Here is a 23,428-nt window from a genome sequence, read left to right as displayed (position 1 = left end):
ACACATAGATTGTGCAGAATCATGGTTTGTCCTCTGAATTCAGATGGTGCAAGCAGTAGTACTCTGAGGTGTCTGTAGTTCCCCAAAAAGATTGTTTCCAGCCTTCTTGTGAGAGTCGAGAAGTGTGTGAGTGACAATGTTGGTGTCAGGGATCCAGGTACTGGGGCTCCTCTGCTGGGAAAGCCGCTGGCTGACCACCCAGAGAAGTTGGTTGCAGAATGTGCTAACACACAGTTGTGTGTGAGGAGCTTCATGACCGCTGTGGGTCGGCAGAGCCTATGAGGGATGTGAGGATCAGAAGGAGGAAAGGAGGTACAAACTGGGCCAGTGCAAACACACCCCGGCATTAGACAGGGGGCGCTGCCGCTGGGATGTATTTGGCTTCGCTTCTGTCTTTGTAGCTACAGTTCTCTGAATCCATGTCCCTAAAGGTCAAGGCTAAGGAGACCCCTTGTCCTAAAACCTGTTCCTGTCCTGTGGTCTTGTGGCTGCAGTGCTCCTTCCTCTCTCCCCTGTTATTCCCAGCTCAGTTGTGAGGCACTGCTCAGCATCTTTGACCATAATTAATTAAACAATAATTAATAGAAGGAAGCAACATAGGCTTCATGTCTATTTCTTTAGTTTAGCTCAATAAACAGGAGCCTGTCTTCTGGGTCCTTCCTGTGGGAGCGGCTTTCCTAGGAGCAGGGTTCCGACTCTGAGCATCTCCACTTGTTTGATCTTGCACTGCTTGCTAAGATACATGTGAGGACCCTGATCCCTGTCTGGCAGTCTATGGTACACATGCCCCAGACACTTGCTTCAGAGTTGCTGGATTGCTGTGGGGACTGTTTTGGGTTTGGAACTTTTATAAACACACTAAATTCTTTACCAAGAACATGTTGCCATGTGATGGGCAGGGAGGAAGATGGCAGGAGGTATGCGATGCCCTGTAGGCCTTCTGGGGACCAGATGCTGGACTGCCTCTTAAGGGAAGCTGCCAGAGGTAGTCCAGTGCTTCTGGGAAGCCTGTGAGAGAAGGACAGTGGCAGTCAGAGGGTGTGCTGTACCCAGGGAGGCCTGCAGAGCTTCCTGTTTAGTCAGCTCTCTGCTTTACTCCACAACTACTCCCAGGACTGTGGCACCTGCAGGAATCAGGGAAATTGTTGCACCATGCTGGAATATCTGTAAACAGGGACTCCTGACGCAGGTGGAATGGTCCTAAGACATCTGTCCCAAGAACTGAAGACAAGTGGGAGTGAGCAGGCAGGGGAGGCAACATGGTCTGGAAGGGCAAAAAGAAATCTTCTAGGTGTGTTGTGGTACAGTGAGATAAACACTTTCTTTGCCTACTAGGCAGGCATACCATATGGACACCAGTTCGAGTCATAGTTGCTCTGCTTCTTATCCAGCTTCATGCCCATGCTCCTGGGAAAACAGTAGAAGATGGCCCAAGTCATTGGGCCTCTGCTGTCATGTAGGAGACCAGGAAGAAGCTCCTTCCTCCCTGCTTTGGATCAGCTCAGCTCTAGCCATTGTGGCCATTTGGGGAGTGAACCCGTGGGTGAAAAATTTTGCTCTGTTTGTCTCTGTGCTTCAAATAAAAGAAATTAAAAGGAAATTCTTTTGGGCCGCATGGGCTAATTTGATTCCTAGTTTTGCCACTAACATGTTTGATAATTTTGAGCAAGCTTCTCAGACTTTATATCTGCCTTGTCTTCATATCTGTCAAGTTGAGATGAGAATACACTTACCACAGAGTTGTTGCAAGGGTCACATGCTGTTGTTATCATCGTTACTATCAGGAGACATGTCACAGGTGGCAGGGGAGCCAGCATTTTGTGGGGCATCTAGAGGAATCAGCTGTGTCACTTGTGTTCTAGTATATTACAACCCCTGAGCTGCTATGCCCTTAAACCTGGGGCTCTCTCTGTGTGGAGTGTGTTCAAAGTGAGAGTTTCATAAAAAAAAAAAACAAAAAAAGAAAAGAAAGGAAAAAAAAGGAGCGTAGCCTTAGCCTGAGGACCCAGGACTTAGGGCTGCACATCAGCCAGAGCAATTTGGGGGTGAGAGCCTACTGTCAGAGGCCAGGTGCTTTTCCTGGCCGAGCCATTAGAGTGGATTGAGGAGGAGGAGGAGGAAGTCTGGCTCTGCTAGAACATACTGAAGATCAAAGGGTTAAAACACACACACACACACACACACAACAGTGAACTGATCAAGGGACTGAATGAGTCTAAACAGAAGAATAAAGAAGGCTGGAGGAGGATGCTAATTTTAGGTCCAAATTGTGGAAGAAGAATGGCTGATGACTTTCTTTTCCCACGGGACAGGAAGCAACAGGCTAGGGGAGGCACGTATGACAAGGGCTTCTCATATCCCTGCCTGTGCAGGGTCCTGAGTAGATCTTAGCTGGCATCATGAATTCCAAGGGGAAGCTGAAGGATGTGGGGGTTCTTCCCTGGGGAAGGAAGGGTGTGCAGGAGTGGCTGACCTGGGGCCATGTGGATTGGCATCCAAGATTTCTTGTCTTGGGTCAGGTGGGGGTAACTGGAGGAGCCAGGGTGGGGCCTGCCTGGGATTTGATGTGTTAGAGCTGTGGGGAACTGAGCTGACTGCCAGCAGAGATGGGTTTCTTTAGATGTGGCTTTCCACAAAGGAGCCAGCGCCCAAGCTATTGTTCTCAGCACCTCGTTGTCAGGCAGCCGGGAGGCTTTGTGCTGCAACTGGCCCCTCTCCCTGGTGTTCAGCAAATCTGTTCCCAGTAGTGGCAGACCTGGCCTTGCAGGAATGGTTAAGATGGTGAATAAGAGGATTAGAGATAATATATGTAAAAGTGCTGAGTAACAATAAAAGTCTATTCCAGTGAAAGGGATTATTATAATAATACCTGCCCCATAGTCAGCATCTTTTTTTCTGAATTGTTCAAAGCACTGAGTTCGCACTCACTGGGTAATCCACCGTCTGTCTCTGAGTGGGACGCTGTCACTTGCTGATATATCCCTTGATATACAAGTCAGACTCAAGTTCCCCATCAAACACCAGATCTTGTTGTTGTTTTAAAGGGTTTATTCTGTTTATTTGAAAGGCACAGTTAGAGAGTGAGAGACAGTGAGAGAAGTCTTCCATCTACTGATTCATACCACAGTGGCTGGTCTAAAGGCACGAGCGTGTCCAGGGACACCCACGTGGGTACAGGGGCACAAGGACTTGAGCCCATCCTTTGCCACTTTCCCAGGAACATCAGCAGGGAGCTGGATCAGAAGTGAAACAGCCAGAATTCAAACTGGTACCCATATGGGATGCCAGTATTGCAGGTGGTGACTTTATCTACTGTGCCACAGCACTGGCCATAGAGCCCCAGATCCTGAGTAAGTTTAAAACTCCAGTCTATGGGGCCTCATATGAGGACTGGGACTTCCCAAGAGGGCTGGTGCCTCATTCTTAGAAGTGAAAATGGTGAGAGGAGAAAGTGATCATTACCAAAGAAGTGTGTTTTGTTGTTGTTTTTTGATGAGCTGTTGGTCAGGTCAGACAAGGGTGTTGTAGTCAGAATGTTAAGTAATCCAGAGGTCTGACATCCATTTTTCCTCTGAGAAGCCACGGAGGAGGTTCCGGTAGGCACTGAGGCTTAGCAGGAGCCAGAGCAGCAGAAAACCAAGAGTGAGTCAGGGGCAGGCAGAGAGAGGTGGCAGGTTTCTTAACTGTGTGATGTTAGATTGTGGTTGGGGCACCTGCCATGCCGCATTCAGCTTTGTGACTCTGTGTCCATTGTCTGCTTGGACATGTACCAGGAATTATCAGGGAACTCCCCTCCCCTGGCGAAGGCTTCAGAACCCCCTCCCACAGACCCAAGTGTCTGGCTTGCCCAGGCTAGTTTTGCTGCAGAACAAGAATTGCAGCTCAGCTTGGTGGGATGGGATCTGGGCAGATTGGTCTTGTGCCAAGCTTCCATGCAGGGAGACATCTAGGCCCGCCATGGTCCCTCTGAAAGCTGCTATGGGTAAGTCCTGTTTTGTTTGCATTCCTGGGGGAGGCATCATCAGGACCCCATGCCTGTGCCTCCTTGCCTGAGTCAGGCCTCAAGGAACAGTTCTGCTTTAGTTTATGTTCTCTCTTCTCAAGGCCATGAACCTGGGATGTGCTGAGCTGGAAAGCTCTTCCTTCACCTGTGGAAACTTCTGTGGACTCCCAGACATGAAATTCTGGAGGGCACGTTGAAGAGATGCATACTTGGGAGGGAGCCAACAGGCCAGACCTCACAGGTCCTCTGAGCAGACATTCGAGTCCCTGGGAGGGCTGAAACACAGGTGGCCGAACTGGCCCCCTAGAGCTTCTGACTCAGTGGCTCCGGTAGGAGGTTTCACAGTCTTTAAAGAAAACCTTGGCAGCTGGCCTGGAGACCATGCATTGAGAATGCCAATTTGTACTTGGGGTGAATAAGTCTGCCTCTGACCCTTTTTAGAGCAAATTTTGGTCAGGTGCAAGAGGAGTGTAGAGATCTTGAATCCTTCGTGGGGAGAGGTAATTCAGACGTAGACTGCAATGGATGGATCCAGGTAATTCTCAAATTGGCAGAAGGTTAAAGGACTAAGGGAGGCTGCTGGCAGGTCAGTCTCTTCCCTTCTCCAAGCTGGGGTGGAGGCTATCCTGCAGAGTGGCTGGCCCTGCTGTGGACTCCTCCCCACTCCACTTCTCTCTGTGCTTGTCCCCTGGGGTGGCAATGAGCTCTAGGAGCCTGCATTGCAGGACACCTGCCTTGGCTGGCCTCTGAGGTCCTAGTGCCCTAGACCTGCTGCTCCTTAGGATCTGTAGCCAGAGGCACACCTTGCTTTGCTCAAGGGTGGCGTGAAGGCTGGATTAGCTGTCCAGACTCTTTCTGGAGCTTAGATTTCCTGTTTCCTCCAGTGCTTCGCTCAATAGCCAGGCTCAGGAGCTCTTTTGCTTGCTTGCTTGTTTGCTAGTTTTCTGGTTTTGTTATTGCTTTCCTGCGTATGAGAACTCTGTCAGTTGGCGATGGTGAGTCAGGATGCCATCCCAGGTCTGGTTTGCCCAAAGTGAAATTTACAAGTTTGGTCATCAGAAAGGGTAACTTTTGGAGTCTTTTCTGCAGGTGTGGTGCCTCTTTGACACCTGCTCCAAACAGGAATGGCACAGCACCTCTGCCGTCAAGATCATCCCTGCTCACCCCCAGGCTCTGTAGGCTGATGGTGGCAGTTTCCAGTTTAAGAATTTTATCTTTTATTCCCTGCCACCTGACACAGTGCTTGGCTTGTGGCAGTTGTGGCAGAGCTGTTCAAGTGCTGGGTAGATGGACCACTATGGAGTATCATATCCCAAGTACCACTTTGTCTTGTCTTCCATTTCTCCTGTCTTCTTAACTTTGTCTTGTAGTTTTTGTCTGCTGTTGCCCTTCCATTTTCCCTCACTTCCCTTTCCCTGGGTAGTATTCATTGCAACTGCTCAGCATTCTGGTGGAGCTGGCCCTGTGTGTTGAGTGTTTAGGAGTTGGAGGGTACACAAAGACCTTGGTGAGCTTGGCGAGGTGCACCTCCAAGGGCATCCCAGTTTTCTCACCTTCTGTTGTCTGCCCACTTAGTTGAGGCCAACTTTGCGTTACAGAATGCTTCCACTGTCACAAGAGAGTTGGAGAGTTTGCTGTTCTTGCATTTCACCCTGTTTCTAGCCAGGCAGTGCTTCTATTGGCAAAACTAAAGGACTTCTGGCCTAGAGGAACCAGCACACCCTACCTCAGAATCTTTGTATGGCCTCCCAGCTTGTCTGAAGGGGCAAAAGAGACAGTTCCCAACCCTGGTTAATTGTCACTTAGCCCCTCTGAGCCAGCCTGAGCCATGTTCAGACAGCTCAAGCACTGACTAGCCTCAGGCCCCTGTTGAAACAAAGAAAGACTGAGGTTGGTTTAATTCGCTTCAAGAAAAATCACCCGCCTTTTGATGATTCCACTAATTTCCTCCCTTCTGAACACCCCCCTATTAGTTGTAATTGGAAATCCTGACTCTGTTTCTCATTTCCTCACCACTGCTTTAATGTGAGGCAGCTGGCTGCTGCCCTCTGCTTTTTCATTTATTGGAGGAAAGGCTTGAAGATGATCTTAATGACTACCTTGGACATATTTACAGAACCTGGAATTGTTGTTGTGTTTGAGTTCACACCCATCTGGGGGCCTCAGTCTTGCTCGTCTTGTACCTGTAAAACTGCCTGGTTCCTGGTGTGCAGTGGGAGGGAGTACCCTGGAGAATGTTCTCCTGTTCCAGGCAATATGTATGCAAACTTCACATTACTCATTCCTATTTGTCAAGATGTATAGAGCTTCTGGACTGTGCCAGGTGCTGCTTTAGTGACTAGGTGTGTCCCTGGCACCCCTTCCCAGCCCTGGTGGAGGTGCAGAGGCTCAGAGAGAGGGGAGTTGAGCAGGGCAGATGGTGACTACATGCAGACCTTAGGGACCTGTAGGCTCTGAAACTTTCTTTCTCTGTGTACTTTTATGGTTACCGTTCCTGTGCTTTTCTGTTGTTTGCCCTGATGAAGAATAAATAATAAAATTACCTCTTGAGATCAAAGAAGTAACAGATAGCAATGGCTCTGACAGCTAATCACTGCTGGCATTTGACAGAAGTTACCTTCTTAATTTGGCGTTCTTGCTTGTGATCAACCTGTTGTAGCTGCTGAAGAGCTAACCAGGGTTTGAATCCAAGTCCTTATGTTACAGATCAAATTCTCTTCAGTACTACTTTTTTTTTTTTTGAGCACTGATTTCCAATGCTGTGGTCTTTAGTATTGCTCAACCACTTAAGTGTTAGGAGCCCATTATGTATGCACTGGGTCTCTTCCATGAAGCAAGAGCCTTACAGTCTAGTTAGGGGAAAAGATAGAGTATATCTTAATTGCCCTCCAGAGATTCAGGTACTTAGTCTGTCTAGGAAGGTTTCCAAAAGAGTGGAGACTTATATGAAGCCTGATGGGAAGGCAGGAACCTAACCAAGGCAGAGCTGGGAAGGGGGTTTGGTTTAGTACTTGACATAGTATTGGAATACAGAAAGGTGATGAAGTTTAGTTTCATCATCATACTTAGCCCCACAGCATCCTGTGGTGTGATACTTCTCCAATATTAACTGTGCTTTTTAAAAGTCCCATACCCCAACCACAAAGGACCGTTTAGTAGATCCAAACTGGGTAGCCCAGCAGTCTGAATTCTCCTTGTTTTGTTTTTGTTTGTATTTGTATTTGTTAAGAAGGATGTGTGTGGTGGGTAGTAGAGCTCTTCCATCCATTGGTTCATTCTCTAAATGCCCACAACTACCATAGCTGGGCCAAGCCAAAGCCAGGAGCCTGGAACTCCTTCTGGGTCTTTGATGGTGGGTGCCAGGGACCCAGGTACGTTAGGCATCATTTTCTGCCTCCCAGGATGTGCATTAGCAGGAAGCTAGAATCAGAAGTGGAGCCAGGACTTGAACCCAGGCACTGTGGCATGGGATGCGTGCCTAAGTGACCTCTTAATCAGTGCATCAAGTGTTACTTCCAAGTTGCATCCTTGAAAATATTTTTCAATACTGTGTCCAGCCTCCTAGCCGGCAGTTTTTCTGTTTGAGGAGAAGCAACCAAAGGTACAGATTTCATTTGTTCATTTCCAGAGTCACTGTGTTTACTCTGCTGCCCCATTATTCCTTCACCAAAGATGAGGGTGACCCACACTTTAGGGAATCCTGTAAACCAAAGTATTGTGGCTGTTGTCCAAGTTGAGGGGGTCTAGGATCTGGGAATGGAAATCACATAAATTCTACCTTGAGCTTAATATTTAGGTTGAAACTGAGGAGGAGTTGGAGGAACATATAGTAAAATATTGTCAATCAATTAAATTCATTCTGAGAGCAGCCATGTCAGTCACACTGTCAGATTGACTTTGTTGTTGTTTTTAAAAGATCAGTTTATTTTTCTTGAAAAGACAGATTTATGGAGAGAAGAAGAAGCAGAGAAAGATCTTCCATCCTCTGGTTCACTCCCAAATGGCTGCAACAATCAGAGATGATCTGATCTGATCTGATCTGAAGCCAAGAACCAGAAGTTTCTTTGGAGTTTCCCACACAGATGCAGGGTCCCAAGGGTTTGGGCCCTTCTCCACTGCTTTCCCAGGCTACAAGCAGTGAGCTTGATGGGAAGTGGAGCAGCCGGAACATGCTGTGCCCATGTGGAATCCCTGCGTTTGAAGGGGACGGATTAGCCAGTTGAGCCACTACGCTAGGCACTGTCAACTTGACTTTGGGGTAGTGGGGGCAATGAAGCCAAAAGCTTCTAAAAGTTGTTGGTCTGCTTGCAGTTACATGTGTCCCTCTGACTTTTAAGAAAAGTGTTGTTACAGATTCTGTTTATTAGTGTAGCTTTCAGGTGAGTTGTTTTCGAGGTGGATTCAATTATTGAGGGGGTAGAGACAGGGCTGCCCGAGGATTTGGCAAACTCAAATCTATTTCTGTCTGCATTTTGGGGCCAAATGAGATCTACAGTGGTGGTAAAGATTGAAAATATAGTTATCACATTTCCAAATACTGTGTTAAAAAATTATATGCTTTAGTTTTGAGCTATTGTAAAATTCTGTAAGTGAGGAATTACAGCTATAATTTATAGTTCTTTTTTTAAAAAAATGTATGTATTTTTATTGCAAAGTCAGATGTGCAGAGAAGGGGAGAGACAGAGAAGAAGATCTTCTGTCTAATGATTTACTCCCCAAGTGACTGCAACGGCTGGAACCGATCCGATCCGAAGCCAGGAGCCAGGAACTTCCTCTGGGTCTCCAACACAGGTGCAGAAACCCAAGGCTCTGGGCCATCCTTGACTGCTTTCCCAGGCCACAAGCAGGGAACTGGATGGGAAGTGGAGCTGCTGGGACTAGAACTTGTGCCCATAAGGGATCCCTGTGTGTTCAAAGCAAGGACTTTAACCACTAGGCCACCACGCCAGGCCCTAATTTATAGTTCTGTTAGTAATAAGATGTTTGTAAAACAGTCCCTCACTAGTGGGTGACACCATTTTTTCAGTGTTATAAACAGTGTTGCAAGGGACATGCTGGTATGTGTGCTGTAAGCACATGTACTAGAGTTCTCTGGCGTGCACACTTGGCAGTGGCACAGGAGTGGTTGTATCAGTTTATACCATTAGTGTAGCAAGAAAATTCATGCTTTTCCATTTGCTTTTCAGTTACTGATATTGCGGACCTACCATCTATCTGTTAAATTAGAAATAATATAGACACAGGTCTTTGATTTTGCTAAATGAGCAAAATTAAATTTTAAAAAAATTAAATGTGATTTAAATGTTATTTTCTTCTCCTGATTTGTAGAAGATTCAAGCTTTCTCCTTATGGTAGTCTCCCAGGATCGTGAGGTCCTCTGCAGGACTGGATGAGGTCAGAACTGTTGCCCTAGTAATATCCACATGATGTCGGCTTTTCTGCCCTCATTCTTTCCTTCGTTTGAGAGAGGATTCTTGACATGTTGTTGTGACCTCTCTGATGTTAAGGTTAACCAGTTTGCTGTTTTCAAAAAGACTCCATAGGTATTTTTAAGCCTTTGAGTTCTGTTTCCAGTATGGTGAAGTTGATAGACTTAACACAAACTTGCTCGTGTGTGACAGAACCGGAAGGCAGAGCTGGGGAAGCTGCTTTGCAGGGTCAGTTTTATTAATATGTTTTCCTTTATGGAATGGTTTTCTTTGTCTTGTCTGAGACATTCTCTCTCAGCCAAAATTCATGAAGGTGGGCTCCACATTTTCTTCTAGCAGCTTTGGAATGTATTTTTATGGGAAGTGTCTGCTATTTCCCAGGCCCTTCAGCTACTAGGAATAGCTTTTAAATGTTACACCTTCTCCCAAGCACGTACACAACCTGAATGAAATAGTTCCCACAGCTGCCCTCATAATAGATTCCTTGCTTTGGAGCTGGGATGGCTAGGTTGGGATGCAGCCTTCCTTCCCCAGACCCCTCCATTCAACACCGCCTCCTAAGGCTTTGCACAGTGCAGCCGTGTCTCTGGAGTAGTGGACACTGTGATCTTGGGTCCTTGGGTTCACAGGCTTTGCATAACCCTAGAACCCACCAGTGACAGGGATTCCACAAGCAAAGCCATCCCCCTCCAACCCCACGCCCCACTTTACTGGCTTCCACTGCACACATTCCATTCCCAGCAGACTTGCCATAGAGAGGCACTAGTGCTCTTGGTCCTGGGGAGTCGTGCTGGGCAATTGCAGTCCAGGCTATAAATCAGGAATGAGGAATCTTTTTTTTTTTTTTCTTCTTCTTCTTCCATGGTTCATTGGGAAATTTATAGCATCATTTGCAGGCCAAACACAATTGCCAACTTAAAAGTTAGCCTGCTATGGAGTTATTGCATGTTGAATCCTGCCTGTGGTTGCCTTGTCAGAACCATGCATGGCTCGCAAGCTGGATATTCCCCACCCTTGGTGTAAGTGATGGCCCCTCACACTGCTGGCAACCCAGGCTTCATCAGTCCCTCATCAGACCCCTGGAAAACCTGGCTCTGATGTTGTCTCATTCCTCTCCCCACAAATCTGTCTTCCACTCTGCTGCCAGAGTAACCCTAAGTATCTTAGACTTGGCATAATACTACTACTCTGCTTAACACCAGACAAAAGGAACTCAAGGTTCTTTGTAGGACAGCTGGTAAGGTCCATATACCTTAGTGACATACTCGGGCTGTGTGCTTTTAGCTTTTCCTCGGACCAACTCCCTGTCCTATTTTTTCCTCAGTCCTGGAGTCTCCCCGGGTGCCTCACCATTCCCTGGTAGGTTGTCCATGGTGTGTGTCCCAGCAACATGCATGTCCTGTTCCCTGCACCTCAAATGTTATTCCCCATTTGTCTGCTGGAGGAGATAGTTTTTTGTCTCTGAGACCACAAATGTCAGCAAGTATGAGTCCTGAAATGAAGATTCCTTTAGTCTCCAGAGTGACTCAGCCTTTCCAGCTAAGATGAAGACTCAAGTTGCTGTTGGTCTGTTTCCCTTGCGGCTTTGTGAGAGAAAGAAAGCTAATACATTTCCATCCCTTCTGTTTACAAGCCCCCTGCCATTTTGCAGCACGGTTCTTACTGGCCACAGAAGGGTACTTTGTGGCATCTTGCCTTCAGACAGTGACTGCCCTGAACGATTGAGGGAAACGCCTAGTTCCTCCTCTCCTGCCCAGCGGTTCACTTATTGTTCATCTTAGAAAGTGATAAATTGACACCTGACACATTTGGAAAGTGGCACATGACCTGCAGGAGTGCTGCCTGCTGACATGCTGCTCAGGGAGAGAATTTTGGACACCTGCCTCCTGCCTCCTCTTCTCTCCAGAGACCTGTTAGACATGCACGTGAATCCAGGCAGCGTACTTTTCTTTTTAAAATTTCATTTGTTTGGGAGATAGACTGAAATGTGGAGAGATAAAGCTCCCATCCACAGTGCAGCACCGGCCGTTGCGCTCACTTGGGGAGTGAATCATCGGATGGAAGATCTTCCTCTCTGTCTCTCCTCCTCTCTATATATCTGACTTTGTAATAAAAATAAATCTTTTTTTTTTAAAGAAGTCCCATCTATTAATTTACTCCCCACATGTCTGCAGTGCCTGAAGCCATGGGCAGACAAATGGGATAACATTTGAGGTGCAAGGAACAGGGTCTCCCACTTGGGTGGCAGAAAACTGGAGTACTTGTGCCATCACCCTTGTTAGAGTTAGAAATTAGACTCAGGTACTCAAATGTGGGATACAGGAATCTTAACTACTGGATAAATGTCTGCTCCTGGATACTGTTGTCATTTTCTTGAAAGATTTTAAAAAATGTATTTGAAAGAGTTAGAGATCTTCCAGGAGTCTCAAGCTTCTTCCAGGTATCCCACATGGATATGGGGAATTGGATTGGAACTGGACCTGCTGGACTCAAACCAGCACCCATATGGAATGTCAGTGTTGCAGGAAGAGGCTTTACCAGCTATGCCATAACAACCCTGTTTCTTTTTATTTACTTATTTATTAATATTTATTTTATTTTTTATTGGAAAGATTTATAGAGAGGAGAAACAGAAAAAAAGATCTTGCGTCCACTGGTTCACTTCCCAAGAGGCAGCAACAGTCAGAGCTAAGCTGATCTGAAGTCAGGAGCCAGCAGCCTCCTCCACGTCTCCCTCACAGGTGCAGGGTCCCAAGGCTTTGGGCCATCCTCCACTGCTTTCCCAGGCCACAAGCAGGGAACTGGATGGGAAGTGGAGCAGCTGGGATATGAACTCAGGAGCCTGGATATGTAGGCTCTTTTTCTCTGTCCTGATGGGGAAGCTGTTTTGTATTGTTTCCAAGAAGCCTTTTTTTTTTTTTTAATTGCACTTAGGGAATTTTTTTTCGGGTCTCTTATGGGAAATTGCTTCATCACTTCCCCAAAATAGGCTTTACCTCTTGTTTAGACAGCATGCCCTTGAAGAGCTTCAGAGCCTGCAGGGGCATGGGGGTGTTGTGCAATCCTTTGTTTGATGCTTTGATGCAAGCTGGAATGCTGGCTGGCTGCAGGCAAAAGTCTGTTTGCCAGGACGGGTCAGGAGTCGGTGTGGGGAGGAGCATCTCCCGGGAAAGCAGTTGCTGGGGCTGTTTTAAGCATTTAGCTTGTGCATGTTGTGGGAGGTATCAGACCGCTGACTCAGAAATCATTGTCTAGTGCCTACTGAGCCAGGAACGGTGAAGGTGCGTGCTTTCTGCTTTTGAGGAGGTCAGGGTACCCCAGAGGGCAGGATCAACTCCCACTTAAGGACACTGAGCAAAGTGATATGAAACTATAGACATGGGTTCAGAGAAGAGAGTGCTAAGGTCAGGCCGGCTTCCACCATGGGTTGAGTTGATGAGAGGGGGTCTGCAGGCTGCTGAGGGAGATGGAAAGGAGCAGGAGTTGAGATGAGCCCGGAGGCTGAGCTGAAACCGTGGTGAGCGAGACTAGCAGGAGCCTGGTGGGATATAAATGTGGGAGATGTGGAACAAGCCAAAGTGTGGAGACTTGTCTGTCTAAGCGGAGCAGTGAGACTTGTGGGAAGAAAGTTGCAGCTTTCGGAAGTTGTTTAACCAGAAAGAATCATGGGGAAAAATGTTTGAAGGGAAGAACCAGCCCAGGAGGGTGAACTGGGATGTGTCTCAGGAGGGAGCCCCAGCTCTGTCTAGAGGTTGGAAGGCAGCCAGTGACTGGCAAGGAGGAGTGGTCGGTGCTTTTATCACCGGTAAGGCTGGTGGCCCCTGCTGCAGCTCCCCCACAGAAGACATACCTGGGACCTGAGGACATTGCTGGCTGATTACGATCCATCAGAGGCAGCACCCTGAATGAGGCTTTGACCAGGGCCTGCTCCCAGTGCACGTGCTGTCCCCTGGAGGGCCCAGTGGGGTCAGTGCGTGCAGCAGTGTCAAGCCTCTGCTGGTCATTTCAGAAGGAGGTTGGCCAGGGATCATTGTCAGGTGACAGAGTCACCACACATCTAATTGGCCATTTCCTCAAACCCTGGGTTGGGTATAATGCTTTTCACTGTGCCCTGTGCCCCTATACAGAATGTAAAGGAAAAATCCTGAATAAGTTCAGATTTTTAAGTAAAAGGAAAGATGATCCTTCAAAAAATATTCTTGATAGTGTATCAATGTAGTAGTTACTCGGTGAAATAGCAAAAAGAAGTTTTATTGAAAGAGATTGTGTCAATGGAAGCCAGCAAGCATAGGCATGTTGTGCTGATCCCAAGATATTTTAATTTCCAGTAGAAGTGGAGAAAGTTGATGGTTGCCAAAGGAGATACTGCCCAGTTCACTTCATAGAATGAATAATGGTTTCAATTCTAGCTGCTGTGCCTGGGCTGAGTCTGCCACTCCCAGCAGACCTGCCATGGCCTGGCCTTTCTGCCTTGGTGAAGTAAGCAGTTCCTTTTTGGGGAATCAGCCCAGCCTGTGCGATGCAGGCCAGACTGAGGTCCCGTAGCCAGTCCTGGCTCTCTCTATCAAGGAGTTTGGGGCCTTTTGAGGCAGAAGTGTTAAGAGGAACACTGAGCTTGCAGCCTTGAGTCTTCAGCAGTTTTCACCCCAAGATACTGCTCTCAGATCGGGGCCTTCTTCCCCTTTTCCCGAGACCTCTGTTTTTAGTTCCTGGTGCATCAAGTATTGTGGTTGTGTTGATGGGGTACCCAGAGTACAGGATGGGCTGAATGGCTCTGCCCATTCGACAAAAGTTTTCCCTTTTGCTTATTTCTGTTCCTCTGAGATGGGAACACTGAAGGGCCCTGGGAGGTTTGATGGAGGCAGCAGCTCACCCAGCATTGATGGAGGCAGCAGCTCACCCAGCGTTGCGCTGCAGCTTTTGGATCCTGTGGGGTGGGTGGTTGGCAGGTGAAGGGGTGCAGTTGGATCAGTGTGGAGCAGGTCATCTGCTTGTGTCAGTCAACTCCATGTGTCTGTAGGTGAGGCACACTGGTCCCGTAGGCTGGGTTGCCTCCAGTGGGAAAGTAGCTATTGTGCTCATTATTATACTGCAGGTTCTGGCTGAATGCACCTGTAAAGATCCTTCAGGACCCAGATTGCCTATTTGACAAGTCTTTTCCATCAATAAGGCAGCAAAGCCAGGAAAACCCAGGGGAGCTTTCATCAGCAGGTGCTGATGGGCTATACTGCGCACTGTGTGTACAGTGCAAACCTCTGGGCTCTGGATGCAATGCTGACCACTGGATGTTTGTTGCTGAGCGCCTGGACATAGCTCACGTGTATGTGGGCCTACCTTAAGCTGTGTCTCCTCTGGGTTCTGTTACCCTCCCTCCCCCACTCCAAACCCAAAAGCCAGACACAATGAGTCACTCAAGGAGGTCTTTATTTCAGCAGGGGAGATAGCCAGGGGGCTGGGTGAAAGTCGGGAGCAGAGAGCTGGAGGAGAAGACGGAAAGAACAAAGGGCAGAGGCATCTTTATAGCCTAAAGGTGAGGTGTGGGGAATGTGGGGTCAGGGATTGGCAGGTGCGGCTGGAGGTGGATAAATGCCTCAGGGCACTGGTGGAGCAGCGCCTCAGGCTTGAACCTGAAGGTCACTAAGCTTACTTAGACAAATGGGCCTTTAAGGGGGCCGAGACCTAGGGGATTTATGGTAGTGTTGGGTAAGCAGGTATTCTAGGGGACTGAGACCTAGGGAATGAAGGTAGTTCTGGGTAACTAGGCGTTCAGGATGGCACTGAGTCCAGGATGGTGGGGTCAGTCTCAAGGTTGCTGTTCTAGTCACTTCTTATGGGTCTACTAAAATGATTCTGGGACTTTGGGGCTAGTTGAGTGAGGGATGAGGAATTTGGATTTAATATCCTGTGAAGTGGTTCTGAAGCAAGGCCATGGAGTGTCCTTCTAAACATTCATCTTAGGCACAGCCTGGAGTCTGGCGCACTGAAAAAGGACTCCCTGGTCGCCTGCAGCAGCTGAGAAGGAACCTCTTGAGAGGTTGTAAGGTGTAATTGTGTACCAAGCAACAGCACATCCTGGACAGGGTGTGGGTGGCCACAAACACTGGAGCGGGAGCCCATCTACAAGGATGAGGTAAAAATAGAATAATGAAACCATGGATGGTAGTCACAGAGAGGGCAGGGCCTCTAAAGTCGGTGTAAATACGAGGTTGTGCTACAAGTGAGGATGTCGGCGGGACAGCCCTTGACTGGCAGCTCTCACAAATAAAACCCACAAAGCCCTCATTAGATTGTTGGGGTACACTTGGGCATTTAGTGATCTTTTTTGGGTCTCTGGAAATAGAACCTTCTTATACCGTGTCAATCTATTATTTTACCACGAGGGCCCCATCCAGACCTGTGGGGGGGAACTACCTGTAACAGGTCAGGTGTGACTATGGCCTTGCAAAGACAAAAACATCTTTGTTGGTGAAAAAGGCCCTTCCAGGGCAGCCAGAGCCTGTTTCTATGGAATACATTGTGTGTTGACCTCAGCGTTCTATGTGTTAATGCCCTTCCCCCTGTGTTGGCTCATTTATATGCTAATTCCTGTCATCGTTATTCCATTTAGGTACTTTTAACTTACATAGTTTTAAGCTGTCAGTTGGGCTTTTATGTAAAAATTTGCCATGCTCAAACCTTGCTAGCCCCAGATTTGAGGAATTTGAAAGGAAAATAACCAGCCCAAAGTAAGCCTAGAGTGTGAACTTTTCTCAAATTTCTCCAGTTTCATTCAGTTCCTCACTTGGTAATTAACAACAGAGAGTTTTAGGAAAACTAAGCAGTATCCTCACCAAGGTACTGTTACTCTGGGGAAAGAGAGCATCTCTGGTGACAGGACATCATGGGCCTCCCCCACGCCCGGCTGGCTACGGCGCGGAGTTGATAAGCGTACACTGTCTTTCATACTTGCTGTTACAACATGTTAATTAAGAGCATTCAGCTGTGGCACCAGCTGGGGATGTCTGGCTTTGTGGGAGCTTGCAATTAGATGCTTTATTTTCTATTTCGCTTTTCCCCTTTCAACTTTGGTGGAGGGCCTATGTGGAGAGGCTTGGAGACTCGACAGTACAAATGCTTTAATGCGCCTAATTATGTAATCATACACTTGCACTCCTCTGTGTGCACACACGTCATTGTGTGGATTTTTGTAGAATATGTGGAACATGTAGCCAGCTTCTGGGCTGGCAGGTAGGAATTTGGGCAGGAAGAGGTGGGCAGCAAACATAGTGCCTTTTCTCTGATCATGATGTGCCCTTCTGACTCCCACATCCCCTTATGGGCATGTGCTTATCTCCCAAATAATTTGCAGCTTACATAGTTTCCCAACAAAGTCCAGATGACTTCAGTAAAAGTGGATTTTGTAATACTCTGCATGAATTTGCAAGGACGGTCTTTCAAAGTATGCAGTGTTAATTTTCCCCTACTTCTTGTTCCAAGCAGGCACAGGGCATGAGCCTGGCCCGGGGATCTGTGTATGCAGGCACAATGGGATCCATTGATTTCTGGCATTCAGCTTGAACACAGAGGACCTGTGACCCCAGCTGTTAGAAGCAGGACCCAGGAGCAGCTGGTTTCTGGGGTCCAGTCCTCCAGGGATAGGCCATCTGCTGCCCTGGGAGAGAACCCTGGAAGAGAAGTGGACAGAAGCCATCTTTGTATCCTCCCAGCCCGCCTCCAGCCCAGGTGTTTCCGGTGCCCTTCACCTGGCAAACATGGTGACTGCTGCCCTGGCAATGTCACAGTTGTCCCTGTTCCTCCTCCCCTCTATTCCCTCCCCTCCCCTCCCCCAGCACATGCAGCAGCACCGGAAAATTGCTCCCAGGCAGATGTGCGGGGCTGGCACCTCTGGTGGGATTGGCACTGTGGAGCAGACTTGGGATTTCTTGGGAACAGCACGGCTATGTGATTTAGGATGGATTGGGTTCTTAAAATCTTACTTCAGGGTCTCCTGTATTTTGGCCTTGCATTCAGAGACCTTCCACAAGCCTTGTAAGTGTCCTCAGGCTTCCCGTGCCAGGTTTTATGTTTTGCCTTTGTGCCCTTTCTGCTCTGGTGTGTCACAGTCCTACATCCCTACAGTCCGACCGTTTCTTTTTTCTTTCCTGCTCTCTCCTCTGGTGGATTAATCCTCCTGCAGAATTTCCTCTAACCCCATATGCCTTTCTTAGGAAAGGCCTAGGAGATCATCTAGGCGTGTCCTCACCCGTGCTTCTCGAAGTGGCTCTGTGAGACCTGCAGTGCCATGCCATGCTAGTGGTAGGCAGGCCTGAACTGCAGCTTTTGTTGGTGGCAGAGAAGGACCCAAGAACAGTGTAGAAGCTGGAGCTCCTTGCGGGAATAGAGGCCTGCCTGATAGGCTGTGGAGATACGTGGCTGAGACTGTTTTAGGCTTCAGTAAAGATGTCCGCCTCCTGCCCCACAGCCGTGGCCCTGGACAGCCACACTCAGGAGGGTCTGCTGACCATATCCCGTGCTGCGTGTAGCAACTCCCTTCCTTTCACAGATCCCTCTTGGGAAGCTAGAGTTCTCGGTTGATTGGATCCCCAGATCTCCCACTTGCAGCTTTGGCATCTACAATCTTCCAGTAGTTCCATTGTTTGTCATACCCTGAAACAAGTGAAGGAGACTCTGTCTTGCCTTTTGCCTCCATTCCTCTGGAAAAACATGACCCCACTCGAGTTAGGAAGAAACTAAGTCAGTTGGCCACCAGTTAACTCAGTACTAGTCCATCTTCCTCCCCGGATGGAAATTGTGGTGGCTCTCACCCCCACACCACCCACCACCACATGGTCCTCTGTGGCAACTGAGCTCCAGCAGCCTCCTTGTACCAGGGAGAGGGCAAGCCAGAGGGTGAGTCCAAGCCGCTAAGGGCAATGTGACCTCAGAGCCTCCTAGAATTTGTAAGCAGCAGCTTCCTCGAAGCACAGGAGCGTTTGATGGGAAAGGGACCGATAACACAGGTTCATTCTTTCTGCTTCTGCCCTGTTGGACCCCAAATATTTTTGCATTTGTTATAAGTTTTGTCTTTTTAAAATTTATTTTTATTTGAAAGATTATTTACACAGGGAAGGAGAAAGATTTTCCATTATCTGGTTCACTCCCCCAATGGCTGCTTATGGGTGCAGGGTCCCAAGGACTTGGTCCATCCTTCACTGCTTTCCAAGACTACAAGCAGTGAGCTGGATTGGAAGTAGAGCAGCTGAGACATGAACTGGTGTCCAGATGGGATGCTGGCTTTTGCAAGTGGAAGATTAGCGTGCTGAGCCACAGCATAGGCCACAAGTTTGTTTTAAATTTAGCGATGTGTTTCTTGAGGACTTAACTGTGTGTCCAATCATCAGACTGGCATGACGAGTTACTACTACATGTTAGTATTTGAAATGAAGCCGCATGGAAATCCAACTCTATTTTAAGCTCTACACCAGACCCAAGTGAATGCCACTTGCTCATTAGCTACCGCTCTGAGGGTGGGCAGTGCCTGGCGCAGCAGGTCAGGCTTCTCAGAGCACCTGCTTGTGGCTCCCAGAGGCAGGGGATTCTGGGAGGGGAGAGTAGCAGGTAGGCAGTGAATGACTGAGCTGTTCAGGCTGTTGGTAGGGTGAAAGATGGAGACCTGGAGGAGGGATTGCTGGTGAGGGAAAAATAAACAGCTACTTTCAATGAACCTTTCAGTGCTCTCTCCAGGGAGACATGGTAACATTGGTTAATCCATGAGCAAGCTCTGCCATCACCCCGTCGTTGTGGAGGTGGGGACAGCTATGGGTTCTGTCCTAGAGGTCACTTTACTGGCATGTGGCTTTGGCATCGAGTGGCTGAGTGGAGGAGGGTCTCCTGCCAGCCCCCTTCTGCAGCTGTCCTAGCAGTGGGGGGAGGAGGACCCATCTGAGCTGCCAGCCTGTTCCCTGGGTCCCTGAGCAGCAAGGACAGGAGGAGGAGGTGAAAGGGTGGCCGGCCATATGGAGGCTGTTTATCTGAGAAGGGAAGTGGGGAAGGGGCTGGCGATTCCGGAGTTGGAGCATGGGGAGAGCAGACAGTCCCCCACCCCCACAATGCTCACATCCTGCTCTGCCTTGCTGCCTGCTTCTCCACAGCAACAACCTTTTCTTTTTTAGATTTATTTTTATTTTTATTAGAAAGTGAGAGAGGAGGAAAGACAAAGAAAAGCTTCTGTCTATTGATTCACTCCCTATGTGGCTACAACGGCCAGAGTTATGCCAATCCGAAGCCAGGAGCCTAGAGCCTCTTCTGGGTCTCCCAGGCGGGTGCAGGGTTCCAAGGCTTTGGACCATCCTTGACTGCTTTCCCAGGTCACAAGCAGGGAGTTGGATGGGAAACGGGGCTGCCGGGATTAGAACTGGCACCCATATGGGATCCCGGCGCGTTCAAGGCTAGGACTTCAGCCACTAAGGCTGCAGCAGCAGGCCAGCTGCCTTTTTTCTTCCCATTGCCAAATCCTTTGCCCTACCTCGTTCCAAAAGCCACAAAGAAGGGTTTAAAAACAAGACAATTAGCCGAAAATTGGAAATTGGGGCAGTTTTCTACAAAGCACCTGCTTTGCTGAGTGCTGGGGCTACAAACAGAACACATCCCTGCCCCAACAGCTTGTGGGTGTAAGTAAAGGAGGAAAAGACCAGTCGCTGAGAAATGTGTTGCAGATGCAAGAATATTCTGTGGTGGTGGCGATGAGGTTGGGAGCAAAGTGAAGATGATGTTTTTCTGGCGACAGACGAGGAATATAAAGACTGATTATCGTGTGCTAAGTATGTGCTGGACCGCCCCCCGCCTCCCCCCCTCCAGGTCCTTGACCTCGGCCACTGTGATTGAACTGCCTGCTAGACTGGTGGGGAGATGGATGCCTTTGGGGAAATAGGAGAAGAGAAGGATCTTCCAGAGGCTATGCAGCAGGTGGCAGAGCTACACACAACCCCTGGTGGGTTGATTCTAGATCCCAGCTGGGTCACTGTAAACCACTGCTAATTGTTCTTTCTTGTGCTGCCTGGGGAGGTTTCCTGGAATAGGCGGTTGGTTTCCTGGAATAGGCGGGCCCCAGTAACCTTGGGACCTAGGAACTTTGGCACCATCATGGAAGAGGTCCCAGCTGACTGCCTATGCAGTTTCCAGGCCCCGGGGAGAAAGAACGCCTCTTCCTGAATGACTAAGGACGTCTTGTGGCTGCCTCCAGGTGACAGGAGTTTTCATGTTTGGATTAATAGAGGAACTGTTAACTCTGTTTGGCTTCCAGGCTCCCAGCCGGCATTTCCCCTCTCCTAGGAGGAGGAGGGAGCCAGGCACCCAGACCCATCTCTGTGGGTGATTAGATCCTAATTGGGAAGAGGAGTCACAAGGGCATCCAACTGGCGTGTTCTCCCCACTCCCAGCTCCAGCACCACACCCCGAAAAAAATGCCAGGCTAGCCCTCCCCCAGTCTGTGGGAAGTTCTCATGAGAAAAGGGATGGGGCCGGACAATGGGCTTCCTGTCTGACTGCTAGGAAGGTTTGTCTCATAGGAGAGGAAGGTTGCAAGTGGCCTGAGAAACCATCTCATATCCCTCCCACTGCAGCTTATTGTAGATGTTGGACTGAGTGGGGGCGTTGGAAAGACAGAGGGTCACGGATGCAAGCAGCCCTGGTGTTTTCCTAGGGAACTGGATCTTGCCTGCTTTCCCGCTTCTGCTGAAGCTGCCTTAACTCAGGGGCTTCTGCAAGGACAGGATGCTTCTTCTTGAGCCCTCACACCCTGTGTTGACATCACATCCACCGTGGCTGCAGAGGGAGTCAGGCAGCAGCTTTAACACAGATTAGTTTGTTTTCTTAAAAAGTAGAGAGACAGATATCTCCACCACTGTTATTCCCCAAATATCCATGGCAGCTGGGAATAGGCCAGGGCAGTGTTAGGAGCTGGCAGCTTATCCAAGTCTCCTGTGTGGGTAGCAGGGACCTTGCCCAGGAGGTGCATTATTACCATGAAGCTAAAATCAGGAGCAGAACCCAGGCTCAGATCTAAGCATTCACGTATGGGATGCCACTTAACCTGTTGTGCCAAGTACAATCCCCTCTTTTTACCCTTTTAATGTCCTTCTGTGGCCACATTATGATTCTGTTGAATAGCTCTGTGCTAGGTGTTTGATTTCCATTTGTCCCCATTTCTCTTCTTTATCCTGGTCTCTCACCCTTTTCTGGTTGTCAGAAGAATAAGATCAACTCTGCCCCAAAGAGACACCTCAGGCTAATAGAAAAATGCTCATGTGAGCAGTTTGTCGTATGTAATGCTTACTTCGTTAGAGTGGGTCGTACAGTGTGTGTCATCTGTGTTGTAATCTTTGACCTCTGTGGAGAGGGCCTGCTGTGACTGGTAGGATTATAACTATTAAGAACACTTACAACCCTGCCTTGAGGTGCTGTGAGGTTGCAGCTGCCTCAGTATGTTGGTTTTGGGGGACCCTCTTCTCCCCTGCATTCCCAGGAAAGCTTTGGCCATCCTTCCTTTCAGAGCTTTCCTTAAGCACCTGTTTCTGTGACCCTACAGTGCAAGCTCCTGCCAGCTCTTCTGCCTCTGTGCCATCTGCATTCCCTCCAGCTGTGTAGATGGACTTCATGGAGAGCCTTCTGTGAGCCAGGCTCTTCTCCAGGCACAAGCATCACCTTGCTGTGCCCTCAGCTCTGTGGAGGCCCATGTGGTAGGGGAGACAATGACGCACAGACAGGAAGCTCAAGAACACTGATTAAATTGTGATCTGCCTGGCCTTCCTCTCATTTTCAAATTATGTAGCGCTGCGTAATCAAATGAGCCCAGTATCTTCCCGGTTAAGAGCAGAGCCTGGAATTCCTCCAGGCCTGCAGTTGTCAGAGAGAACCCCATGTTCATATGATGTCAGCCCCTGGCTCGCGACAGTGGCTTCTGGAAGCTACCAGGTGATTTATTGGCTGTGTGGGTTCCAGTGTTCTTCCCTTTCCTGTTAACATGCACGCATATATGTGTATGCTCCTGGGCTTTAAAATGACCTTACTTACTCCCACATCTTCTTTTAAAATTTTTTTCTTAATCATTTTTATTTATTTGAAATGCAGAATTGCTCTGAGTTGGAGAGACAGACAGCTTTCCCATCTGTTGGGTCACACCCCAAATGGCCCCAGTTGTTGGGGCTGGGCCAGGCCAAAGCCAGTAGTCAGGAGCTTCATCCCAAGTCTCCCACTTGGGTGGCAGGGATCCAAGCACTTGGACCAGCTTCCACTGTTTTCCCAGGAGCATTAGCAGGGAGCTGAATCGGAAGTAGTCAGCCAGAACTGGAGCCAGCACTCCCAGGCAATGGCTTGACCCTCTGTACCACACCAGCCCTGAGTGCTTCCTTGTAAGGCCTCCTTATGTGCTCTCATGAACCTGCAGCAGCATCTCATGATGCTGAACAGACATGCCAGCTTATTTCCTTTGTGTGAGCTTTATAGATAAACACAAGAGAATTTTTGTGCTGAGTTTATTTGACTCTGCCGGGGCAGCTGAGCTCTTGAGGTCTCTCTGAGAGGCCTTCGCCCCTTGCTCCATGGGCTGTGGGGTTTACTGCTGTGATGGTTTCTCCTCAAGAACCTTCAGTGGCTCCTCGTTTGAGTTGAATGTGTCACTCCCTGTAGTCGGGGCTCTGTGTGAGATGGTCCCTTGGCTTTCCACATGACTTCTTAGGACAGATTCTGTCTGGAGTGACAGCTGGGTTGGATCCCACTCTCCTGGGCTCCTGGATGTCTCTTGACCAACCTGCACTTTCCTGTGGCAGTGCATCTGCTTCGGCTGCCACTTCCAAAATGCCACTTCCTCCTGAAACGCCTTTCCTGGCCCCCCCCCAGGCACGATGTCTGCTGCTGGGAGCCACCTGTGCTGGTGTGAACTCAGTCAGTCTGAGCCCAAAGTGTCTGGGAAAGAACCTGGAAGAAGCCTATATATTGCCCTTGGGGTGGGGCAACTGGT

General features: G+C 48.6%; 1 protein-coding gene across 4 annotated transcripts in view; it reads left to right on the top strand.

The window, feature by feature from the left end:
• The window catches only part of SUSD6 (sushi domain containing 6), a 91,023-nt gene that overhangs the window by 56,589 nt on the left and 11,006 nt on the right, over positions 1–23,428 (top strand). The window lies entirely within an intron of this gene.

The sequence above is a fragment of the Ochotona curzoniae genome, unplaced genomic scaffold, assembly GCF_017591425.1.
Source record: "Ochotona curzoniae isolate NIBS_2020 unplaced genomic scaffold, NIBS_Ocur_1.0 contig_2688, whole genome shotgun sequence".
Classification (NCBI taxonomy): Eukaryota; Metazoa; Chordata; class Mammalia; order Lagomorpha; family Ochotonidae; genus Ochotona; species Ochotona curzoniae.
This window is presented reverse-complemented; position numbering and strand designations above follow the sequence as displayed.